The 12,500-nt window shown below is 35.5% G+C and overlaps 2 protein-coding genes across 2 annotated transcripts in view; both read left to right on the top strand.

The window, feature by feature from the left end:
• Window positions 1–1,363, top strand: part of LOC118765933 — a 34,540-nt gene extending 33,177 nt beyond the window's left edge. Inside the window, exon 11 of the mRNA XM_036508791.1 lies at window positions 1–1,363. This exon is cut by the window's left edge and continues 435 nt beyond it. The gene's annotated coding sequence lies outside the window, so the exon portion shown is untranslated.
• Window positions 1,364–4,637: 3,274 nt separating this feature from the next.
• Window positions 4,638–12,500, top strand: part of LOC118766049 — an 81,676-nt gene continuing 73,813 nt past the window's right edge. The window contains exon 1 of the mRNA XM_036509203.1: window positions 4,638–4,719. The gene's annotated coding sequence lies outside the window, so the exon portion shown is untranslated. The remainder of the gene's footprint in view (window positions 4,720–12,500) is intronic.

Genomic DNA, 12,500 nt, shown 5'->3' with positions numbered 1-12,500 from the left:
TATCTATACCAAATGGGATAGGAATGGGGAGACTGACAAGAATTGTGACATTGGCAACGTAAGTAAACTACAATCTAGAACCCGGTTAAAGACTACGACATTCACCAACTGGCAGGTATTAGAGATTGATTTCGTACATATACAGATGTCCCTACATGTATAAGGACAGAGATAATAGAAGTCTTAATGACAACGATCTCTCAGCATGTAGTTCAATATCTTAACAACTTTATTATTTCTATCTTTAGAATATTGATATATTCATCTAAGGCTAATGACTATGACATGTTACACTGAATACTCGTTGGCTTTCATTATAAAACTGTTACCGTACATTACCTATTTGGTAGGTCATTTCTTTTGCTGTATTTTAAACCCTGTAGCAGTAACCTGGAGAAGGGGTCTCAAGCAGTAAATATTCCAAAAGAATAAAACTCTTCTTATGAATTATTTTAGTCAGAATTTCGTCTTAAACAACCCGTTATTCGGAATGAGAAAGTGATCTATGACATATACGGTGTCTACACTTTAAATGTTACTGGAATCAACTTTACCTCCTTTCTCTTTGAGAATTGAGAACATGTACAATATATATACCAGTAATATTCTGACTTTGTGTTCAATAAAACGTAAAATCCAAATCGTTTTCTTACAAAGAATATATTTCATTCGCAATTTTTTTATTTACATCCATTGCATATGTTGCCAACATCCGCCTGAAAGAGATGAAGGTCACATATTTTTTTTAAGTTTTCATTCCTCTAAAAATATTGTGGGTATATATGTAACCTACATTTATTAATGTTTTGGTGGGTACTGTATTAATATCTTAAAACATATCCCCATTTAACTTCACCATCTAATCATTGGGTGACTTTAGCAGGACTTCAAATCTTCAGATTTCCAATTCTCTCAACCCAGTATTTGGATATCATAATCTTATATTTTCTGTTTGAGAAGAATGGGATTAATTTCGATTAAACAAATTCAACATCAACCATATCTTCACAGTGAAAGCTAAAGATACAATCTTAACATTGACACAGAACCATGACTTTATCGACAGCGTTATACTTTATTTTATAAATCTCGGGAGGATAACAGGCATAAATCGACTATGGCAGAATTTGAAATTAAAACATAGTCTTAAGCATCTCCAGAAAAATCCTATTGCTAATGAGCAACGACTACATCACATCATAAAAACAACGAGCCCAAACCTTACATCTTATACTTACCACTTCCATTTTATGTTACAGAGTGACTTCAGTATTTTGCACAAGACACTATTTACGACACTTTTTTACGAGATGCAAACTCGTGTATTTTTTAACAACTTTAAATAAAATTCGCTTACCGTTTATACTTTCATCGTCTTTATTCTTGTCTTTGCTTTTCAAAGTTTTTTGTTATTGTTTTAACACTTTCTCTGTTAAAGAGGATATGTTTCTCTGGCTTCCCTGCATCATATATGATAAACATTTCCAAAAGCTGTGAAACGGGGAGATATTGATAAATCGGATATAGCTGTTCATGTATGGAAAAATGGAGACCACCTCTCCCTGTGGGATGAAGTTAAAATAATCGACAGAGAACACCACTGGAAAATACGAAAACTAAAAGAAGCAGCACATATGCTAGGACACAACAACCTCCTAAGCAGACCGAGTGCAGATATGAACAGCATATGGGAACCAGTATTAAGGAAGGATAGGAGAATATTAGATTTATAAGGCCTAAAATTCACTCATAAATTGCCAACGGACATATGGCGTAGTGGTTAATAATAACATTAAAAAAAACCCTAAGGAATGAGAACCCAGGTTCGAAATTTCCCCATGACACCTAATGAAGGCTGGAGCGTATATTAGCTGAAACGTTATGTTAACAAAAAACAAGATGAGGACAAATATCCGTCAAATATAAATAATGTACATTATTCCTCATCACTTAAATATAGAAATTGTAAACATGTTCGTAAAGGCATGTTTATACGGTCATCTACACTCGGTCGTCTGATGTTGATGTCTTCATGCAGTATATATGTATGTCATGTTTCACTTTTATTTCAAGATTACTTGCTAATAGAGAAAGAGTCGGTTTCTAACCTAGATTCAAGGCTCCTTCATTAGAATTTCAACAGGGTATTTTTGTTTGTATGCATATTTATGCATATGTGCAGATTTGTATGCTTTGCTTTATATATGTATTCTCATGCATATAGTTACATATCTACATATGCTCGTATATATTTAAATGATAAATTTCTGGAAAGTTTTACAGATTTTTGCAGTTCCATTGATGGATTGGATCTGTAGTCTTCGAATTAGATTTATCCTTTCTTGTTTTGAGAAACCTAAGGCAGTGTGTTACATATCCCAGGGCCCTAATAATTACAGGTATAAACTTGAACTTGTAATCTGGATAGAGTAACTGCAGATTTCTCAATAGCTCAGCGTAGGGCTTCTCTTTTTCATTGATCTTCACTTTATGTTAAGATCCGCTGGGCAGCTAATTTCCACAACTGTGCAGTTTCTCTTCTCTATCCCAAATCATTATATCATGTCTGTTGTGCTTACATTTTATTGAAGTTTTCACTGGGACATTCCATCAGGATTCCTTTTTATTATGAGTGGCTATGGCTTCTACCATAGTTTGGATTCTTATTTCTTTATCTTCGGGGTAATATTTCCGACGGATTTCATTGTAGAGTGTCCTAGCTACAACATTATGTCTCATCGGTAGATAACGCCATGCTGACATTTATGGACAACTGCTTATGAAGTTGGTTATATCGTTAGTGTGAACTCCACAAAGTCTGCATCGGTTGTCACATTTTACTGCTTTCCCTTGCATCTCTGTCTCTTTTGTGCATCAGGTGCTTGGTTGATATTTCCTGTTCCTGGATTGCAAACGCATACCCTTCAAAGTGTGAGGTAGTAATCCGGCTATCGGTCCATGATAAGCTGCTTTGATAATCGATGTTACCATCATCTCGGAGCTTTGTATGTACGCACGTATGTATGTATGTATGTATGTATGTATGTATGTATGTATGTATGTATGTAGGTAGGTAGGTAGGTATGTATGTATGTAGGTAGGTTGGTAGGTAGGTAGGTAGGTAGGTAGGTAGGTAGGTAGGTAGGGAGGTAGGTAGGTAGGTAGGTAGGTAGGTAGGTAGGTAGGTAGGTAGGTAGGTAGGTAGGTAGGTAGGTAGGTATTTTTAAGCATGTATATATACCTCTGTTTTCATGAAGAGTGGATGTTCCACTCAGATTATTCAATGGAGTTAAATGCAGGATACAGTTCTATATTTAAGAGACGAGGAAATATGTACATAATTTACAATTGACGGATATTTGTCCTCATTTTGTTTGTTGTTAACACGACGTTTCGGCTGATATACCCTCTAGCCTTCATCAGGTGTCTTGGGGAAATTTCGAACCTGGGTTCTCATTCCCAGGTTCGAAATTTCTCCAAGAGACACACACGCACACGCACACACACACACACACACCACACACACACACACACACACACACACACACAGTGAATGAGAGACAGAGAGAGAGAGAGAGAGACAGACAGACAGACAGATGAAGTGGGGGAGAGAGAAGAACAGGAGAAAAAATATACTGATAGATGTCGCGTGTGTGCGTATGTGCTTTTGTTTGTTTACATAACCGTAACTTAGTTGTTCGTCCAAAAGAAACCGATAGAATAAGTGCTTGTCTTTAAATAAGTAGTAGCATTGATGTGATCAACGAGACCCATCATGGTACTGTCCCACCATAGCCGTGATGTAATAACACTCACACATAAATATGTATGTATGTATGTATGTATGTATGTATGTATGTATGTATGTATGTATGTGTGTGTGTGTGTATTATGTATGTATGTATGTATGTATACATGTATGTATGTATATGTATATATGTGTGTGTTTGTATGTGAATGCGTATGTATATATCTATATATATATATATATATATAGATATATATATATATATATATATATGCGTATGTATATATATATATATATATATATATATATATATATATATCTATATATATATATATATATATATATATATTATATATAACGTGTTCAAATACACGTATATAATCTATCAATCCATTCATCTGTCTCCCCCACTATTTTCTAATTGCTTGATCATGCGTGTGCGTATGCGTGTCTATTTGTATATGCATATATGTGTGTGTGTGTGTGTGTGTGTGTGTGTGTGTGTATGTCTCATCGACATATGCATATACTTTTCAATTAACCAAGATCTATATGCGTACATATGTAAGCACTCAAACGCACAGACGCACACATCCACATACATACGCTTAGACATCTTTTACGTATAGTTTCTCACATCGATGAGTATGTCAGTGTGCGTGTATATATATATATATCTACACACACACATACACAGACATATATATATATGTATGTATGCATGTATATGCGTGTATTTATATATATATATATATATATATGCGTGTGTATGCGCGTACAGGTGTATGTGCCTGTGTGTCTATGTATTTGTGAATGTGTTTATGTCTATATATATATATATACTTAGACGAACGCAATATACTGATATGAAGTATTTCAACACATTCAATAATAATCAAATAGTACAAGCTTCGCTGTGAAGAGGATACCATATGTATCGATGCTCGATTTAAAGGTGAAACGATTTAGAGGTAAGGTATTAATATTGGAATATACAATATTCATAAAGCATTTTTTGGGTCAAAACTAAAATAACAAACTTTCAGAAAAATTTACTTAGCTTATGCAAAAATTGAACAACTCATGAGCAAACTGTAACCTACAACTTCGAACACACATTCATTTATTTGTATGTATGTATGTATGTATGTATGTATGTATGTATGTATGTATGTATGTATGTATGTATGTATGTATGTATGTATGTATGTATGTCCTATTCTGCTTCTAAGTCCTCTTTTGATTTTAATTATTTGAGGTCTTCCTCTATGAAAATCACTTGTTTCTAACAAAGATATAAAGCTCCGTCTTTAGAATATAATGGATTGTCCGGAAAGTTCGTGCCGATTTATAGCAGCTTACCTTTCGACATATTTTAGAACATGCTTGAGTCCATAAATAGGATTTGACTATACCTCCATTTAGAGTACAGTTTAAGCTATCTTTTTGTGGAAGAAGGTTTATGTTACTATAACCTGTGTTAATTCTGTAACCCTTGAAAATGGGAGATAAGAAAGTTCATTTTCGGCACTTGATGCTTTGGGAACCAGACAAAACTTGCTGCAGCTTGGCTGGGATGTGTTACCCTACCCTCCATATTCACCAGATATTGCTCCTTCGGATTTCCACTTATTCAGGTCTCTGCAGAATAGTCTTAATGGTAAAAATTTCAATTCCTTGGATGACGTAAAAGATACCTTGATGAATTCTTTGCCATAAAACCACTTCAATTTGGGAAGAGGGTTTTTGGAAGAGGGTTTTTTTCAAGTTAAAGGAAAGATGGAGATGCATTGTGCAACAAAATGGTTCAAAATTTGCTTTGGTGATTAAAAAGTAATGGTAAGTATTTATTGATTTTTCTTTCCTTTAAAAGTCGGCACGAATTTTCCGGACAACCCAATAGATAAAAAAATAATACCACATTTTGAACTTGAGAAAAGTCTTGTTGCATAGTTTTACTGTTCCACTTTCTAATAGTATTTGTAATACGCACGGTAGCTGGTTATCTGCTTTTTAGGAAAACCCCAGGCTTTCTAAATTGTGACTTAGGCTTTCACTTACAAAACCAAGTGCACCAATTATTAGTGTGTCATGCATATATATATATATATATATATATATATATATATATATATATATTTATTTATTTTATAGAAGGAGCTTCTACAGGATTAGAACTGTTTCATTCAAAAGAAATCATCAGGAAGCTAGGTGACAAGAGTAGTTTTGGCATTTATACATTTAGGCAGGTTTAAAGGGGTGGTGGGGGGGACTTTTTTGGGGTAGGCATGGCGCAAACTATCATTCTTAGGGGAGTGGTCAAAGGAATCAGTGGTAAAGTAGATAAAAGAATAAATAAAAGAATAAAAGAATAAATAGAAAAATAGAGTTTTAGGTAAATAAGGAGACTCTCACTTATACATATACATATATATATATACATATATATATATATATATACATGTACATATACACATACACACACACACATATATACATACATACATATACACACATATACATACATACACATATACATATATACACATACACATACATACACATACACACATACACCCATATACACATGTACATATGTACCCATATACATGTATCTACGTACACGCCCATACCCATACTCATACATACACATATATATGTCTACACAAATATATATAAAAGGGGATATACATCCCCCATACACACACGCTCCCATATCCATATATATATATATATATATATATATATATATATATATATATATACATACACATATATATACACACACCCATATACACATATATAACATACATACACATACATACCTATACATATATATATATATATACATATATTATATATACACACACATATATATATACCACACACCATACATACACACAACATATGCATATACATGCACACACAAACACACACATTTCTTCCCTTATTTTAATTTTATTTTTATTTTTTACTTTTGTTTTTATTTTTATTTTTATCTTGACCTCGGCCAGCCAGCCCGGCACTGAAGTGATGTCCTCCCAAGGGAACTAGTCTAAAGAATCCATTTATTGCCCCTCTCCCTTCCTTTCTATCTTTCTTCGCACTGATACGAACACAAACACTCACACACGCACACACACTCACACGTACACTCATACACATACACACACGCACGTGTTATATTCATACATACATACATCTACATACATGCACGTATATACACATACGTACACGTACCTACAAATTCATATCTACACGCATACACATACATACATCTATACACCCACAGAAGACTAGTCCATACAAATACACAATAAATATATATACATATACAAATATACACATACAATACATACACTAATACACATACATATACATATTATATATATATACTATACATATATATATATATATATATATATTATATACATATATATATATATATACATATATTATACATATATACACATACACATACACGTACGCGCATACCTACATATACATACACACATATATACTTACACCAGTAATATACATACCTACATACACATACATCCATACATCTATACATATACATACACGTATATATACACATGCACATACTAATACACACGCACACACATTATCTACATATATAAAAAGAAACCCAACAAGTCCATACATGTACACACATACACATACATACATGCATATAACATATATACCCATACACATATACACATACATACTATACACCATATATATACACCACTGTATATATATACATATATACACATACATATACATACACACATGCATACACATACACACACACACATTCTTTTATTTATTCTTTTATCTACTTTACCACTGATTCCTTTGACCACTCCCCTAAGAATGATAGTTTGCGCCATACCTACCCCAAAAAAGTCCCCCACCACCACCCCTTTAAACCTGCCTAAATGTATAAATGCCAAAACTACTCTTGTCACCTAGCTTCCTGATGATTTCCTTTGAATGAAACAGTTCTAGTCCTGTAGAAGCTCCTTCTATAAAATAAATTAATTTACTCTGCTATGTATTGAGTACCTTATTTACTGTGGTTAACCCCGACTCAACCCGGGACCTACATATCCTAGCACCCCCAGTGCCCTTAAACCATCACCAAGAAAAAATGCTGACAAGAATCGACCTCAACACTTCCTTGAAGAACATTACTATCCCACCAAGGAAACAGTACCAAAAAGCCTTATTAGACGGACTGATGAGTTCATCAAAAGAATTCGATTCGATGGAGATCGTTCTTTTTCGACCACCCTGATGTAGCATCTACCAATAATGATAAGTACGGCTTCAAATCAAATAAGGCCCCTCCTACCAACAGCCTACTCGAACCGTTTGAAGAAGACCTCTTCCTCATGATAAAAAACATCAAATTCAGGAGAGTCAACCTACCTTTCCAAACGGAACTTAATGAGAAACTTTCGAAAATGAAAAGCTCCCCGCACCTCCATGTCCCTTCGGACAAGACAAAAAATATTTACGCGGTGACTCCGGATACCTACAACAGACTAGCTGATAACGCCATCACAGCTAAGTACAAAAAAGTTGATGACACAGCTTTAACTGAAACCAACTTAGCCGGGAAGGAGATTGCCACCTCCCTTAAAATCGATGACCGAACTGAACCCCTGAGGGTGAAGTCCCCACACTTCACCCTGAAAGACCACAAAGACAATTTCGAAAATAAACCATCGGTCCGACTGATTAACCCAACCAAGTCTGACATCGGATCCGTCACCAAGAAGATCCTGGACAGGATTTTACCTAAAATGCGTGAAGCTTCACCCCTTCCACTCTGGAATAGGACCTCCGAGGCAATAACCTGGTTCCGGGATTTACCTGACAAAAGCAACACCCGATTCCTACAATTAGATATCAAAGATTACTACGCCTCCATATCGGAGAGCCTGCTGATCGACGCGATTAACTTCGCTAGGAAGTTCTCCACCATCACCGAGGCCGAGCAAGATGTGATCCTCCACGCACGTAAGACTTTTCTTTTCCACGACGGATCCCACTGGATCAACAAAAAATCTGTGACCCCCTTCGACGTCAGCATGGGTGCTAGCGAATCGGCTTAAATAAGTGACCTTGTGGGCCTTTTCATCCTCCATAGGCTGAAGACCCTGTGTATGTATATTCACAGGCCTCTCCGGTGGTCTTTACCGCGATGATGGCCTTTTTGCCCTCCACAAAATAAACCCCAGGACCACGGATGGGTTCCGGAAAAATCTTTACTTTTTTAAAAAACTTAGGCCTAGGATTACCTTAGAATCCAACTTAACCAAGCTAACTTCCTTGACGTTACCCTCGACTTAAAAACCTCACTTTTAACCGTACCACAAACCAAATGAATCCCTTAGATATATAGACATTAATTCCAACCACCCCCAAAAATATATTAGACAACCCAGTAAAAAGTGTCTCAATTAGACTATCTAGCCTGTCCGCTACTGAAGATATCTTTAATGCCGCAGCCCCATTATTACAACGAGGCCCTGGCCCGCAGTGGCTTTAAAGATAAGATCACCTACACTAGCATAGCCCCACGCCAACCCAGGAGGAAAAATAGGCGAAAAACACATTAGCTGGTACAACCCCCCCTTAAACGTGAGGTCGCTAACCTGTAGCTAAAATCTTCTTCACTCTCCTACAGAAAACACTTCCCCACCCAACATAAGTACTATACAATCCTAATAAGAACACCATTAGACCTCCTTTACTCTAACCACGCGCCCAATCTAGCCAGTAACCTAGCCAACAATAACGTGAAAAACTTAATAAATCTACTTTTTCCGAGGCCCATCCAACATCCGATAGCAATGTGCAACTGCCCTGATAAAACCACTTGCCCCCTCAACAACAACTGCCTACAGAAGGACCTCGTCTACACTGCGAGGTACGATCAGGCCCCGATGATAAAAGAAAATCGTACATCGGAATGACGTCAAACAGCCTTTAAGACTCGTTGGTACGCCCACACACATTCGTTCCTGCGACCTGACAAATCCAACAAAACTACCCTCGCCGCCCACATCTGGTACCTTAAAAGGAACTCCATCCCCTTCAAGATCAAGAGGAGACTACTACAGAGGCGCGTTCGTACACAGGATGCCATACCTGCTGTGACCTTTGCATTTCTGAGAGCCTGGAGATCTTGTTCGCCAAAGGCCCTCTCCTCAAAAAGATCAGGAACACTCCCCAAATTGCATGCACACAAATTTATGCAAACTAAAAAAACTACAGAACCCACCGGCAACCCGATTGACGACACCCCACCCACAACTCCCCACCCCACCGTTCCCCCAGCACCCCCAATTACCTTTCTCCTAAGACTATTCACATATTGTATGTGTACACTTGTATATAGTATTGTATATAGTTATAGAAATGTATGGGGTGTTAGTAGGAATATACGTATGTATGTGAGTGCGTGTATTTACGGGCGTGTATATGTATGTGTATGTGTATGTATATGTGTATATGTATATGTGGATATATATATATATATATCTATATAGTAGTGTGTGTGTGGTGTGTGTGTGTGTGTGTACGCTTGTGTGTTTATGTATATGTAGGTATGTAGAGTTATGTGTATGTGTATGTATATATGTATATATACATATGTGTAAATAGGTATATATGTGTATGTTTATATGTATGTATCCGTCTGTATAATGGGTAAATGCCCATGATATATATTTATTATTTATATTTATTATTTGAGTATGCATGTATGTATATATGTTATGTTTGTATGCATGTATGTATTTCTGTATATATGGATGCGCGCGTGGTGTGTTATGTGTATGCATATGTATAAACATATGTATACATTTATGCATGTATGTACTTATGTGTATATATAGATGCACGTGTGTGGGTGTATGTGTATGCATGTGTGTATGTATATGTATGTGTATATATGTTATATTATATACATGTGTGTATATATATGTGTATGTGTATGTATGTATATGTGTATGGGTATATATGTGTATATGCATGTATGTATGTGTATGTGTGTACATGTATGGACTTGTTGGGTTTCTTTTTTATAATGTAGATAGTGTGTGTGCGTGTGTATTAGTATGTGCATTGTATATATACTGTAGGTATGTATAGTATAGATATATGGATGTATGGGTATGTAGTAGTATGTATATGACTGGTGTAAGTATATATGTGTGTATGTATATGTAGGTATGCGCGTACGTGTATGTGTATGTGTATATATGTATATATATGCTATATATATATATGTATATATATATATATATATATATATATATGTATATGTATTGTATATATATATATGTGGTATGTATGTGTATGTATATGTATAGTATATATATTTATTTGTGTATTGTATGGACTAGTCTTTGTGGGGTATAGATTTATGTATGTGTATGCTTGTAGATATGAATTTGTAGGTACGTGTACGTATGTGTATATACGTGCATGTATGTAGATGTATGTATGTATGAATATAAACACGTGCGTGGTATGTATGTGTGTATGTACGTGTGAGTGTGTGTGCGGTGCGTGTGTGAGTGTTGTGTGGTTCGTATCAGTGAGAGAAAGATAGAAAGGAAGGGAGAGGGCAAAAAATGGATTCTTTAGACTAGTTCCCTTGGGAGGACATCACTTCAGTGCCGGGCTGGCTGGCGAGGTCAAGATATAAAAATAAAACTAAAAAACAAAAGTAAAAAATAAAAATAAAATTAAAATAAGGGAAGAAATGTGTGTGTTGTGTGTGCATGTATATGCATATGATGTGTATGTATGTGTGTGTGTATATATATGTGTTGTATATATATATATATATATATATATATATATATATATATATATATTATATATATATATATATATAATATATATAGGTATGTATGTATGTATGTATATATATATGTTATATGGGTGTGTGTATATATATGTGTATGTATGTATATATATATATATATTATATATGGATATGGGAGCGTGTGTGTATGGGGGTGTATATCCCCTTTTATATATATATGTGTGTAGACATATATATGTGTCACCTCTCCACACCACTCATGCTATCCAAGAGAAAGGCAAAAGCCGATACAGCTTGGCACCAGTGACGTCGCAACTCATTTCTACAGCTGAGTTAACTGGAGCAACGTGAAATAAAGTGTCTTGCTCAAGAACAAAACACGCAGCCCGGTCCGAGAATCGAACTCACAACCTCACGATCATAAGCTCGATGCTCTAACCACTGAGGTATGCGCCTTCACATATATGCATATATATACATGTATTCTTTTATTCTTTTACTTGTTTCAGTCATTTGTCTGCGGCCATGCTGGAGTACCACCTTTAGTCGAGCAAATTGCCTCCAGGACTTATTCTTTGCAGCCCTAGTACTTATTCTATCGGTCTCTTTTGTCGAAGTTACGGGGACGTAAAACCACCAACATTGGTTGGCAAGCGATGGTGGAGGGGAAACCACAGACACACTAATACATATATAAATATATATATATATATATATTGAAGGGTTTCTTTCAGTTTCCGTCTACTAAATCCACTCACAAGGCTTTGGTCGGCCCGAGGCAATAGTAGAAGACACTTTCCCAAGGTCTTGCCCAATTTAAATTAAGCAGAAAATGAAAAAAATTCTTGATCTACAAACAAAATGACTACCATCGATTATTATTTTTTTAATACATAGCTT

Source organism: Octopus sinensis, linkage group LG14 (assembly GCF_006345805.1).
Source record: "Octopus sinensis linkage group LG14, ASM634580v1, whole genome shotgun sequence".
NCBI classification, from domain to species: domain Eukaryota; kingdom Metazoa; phylum Mollusca; class Cephalopoda; order Octopoda; family Octopodidae; genus Octopus; species Octopus sinensis.
Note: the sequence above shows the minus strand (reverse complement) of the source record. Positions and strands in the feature narration are given on the sequence as shown.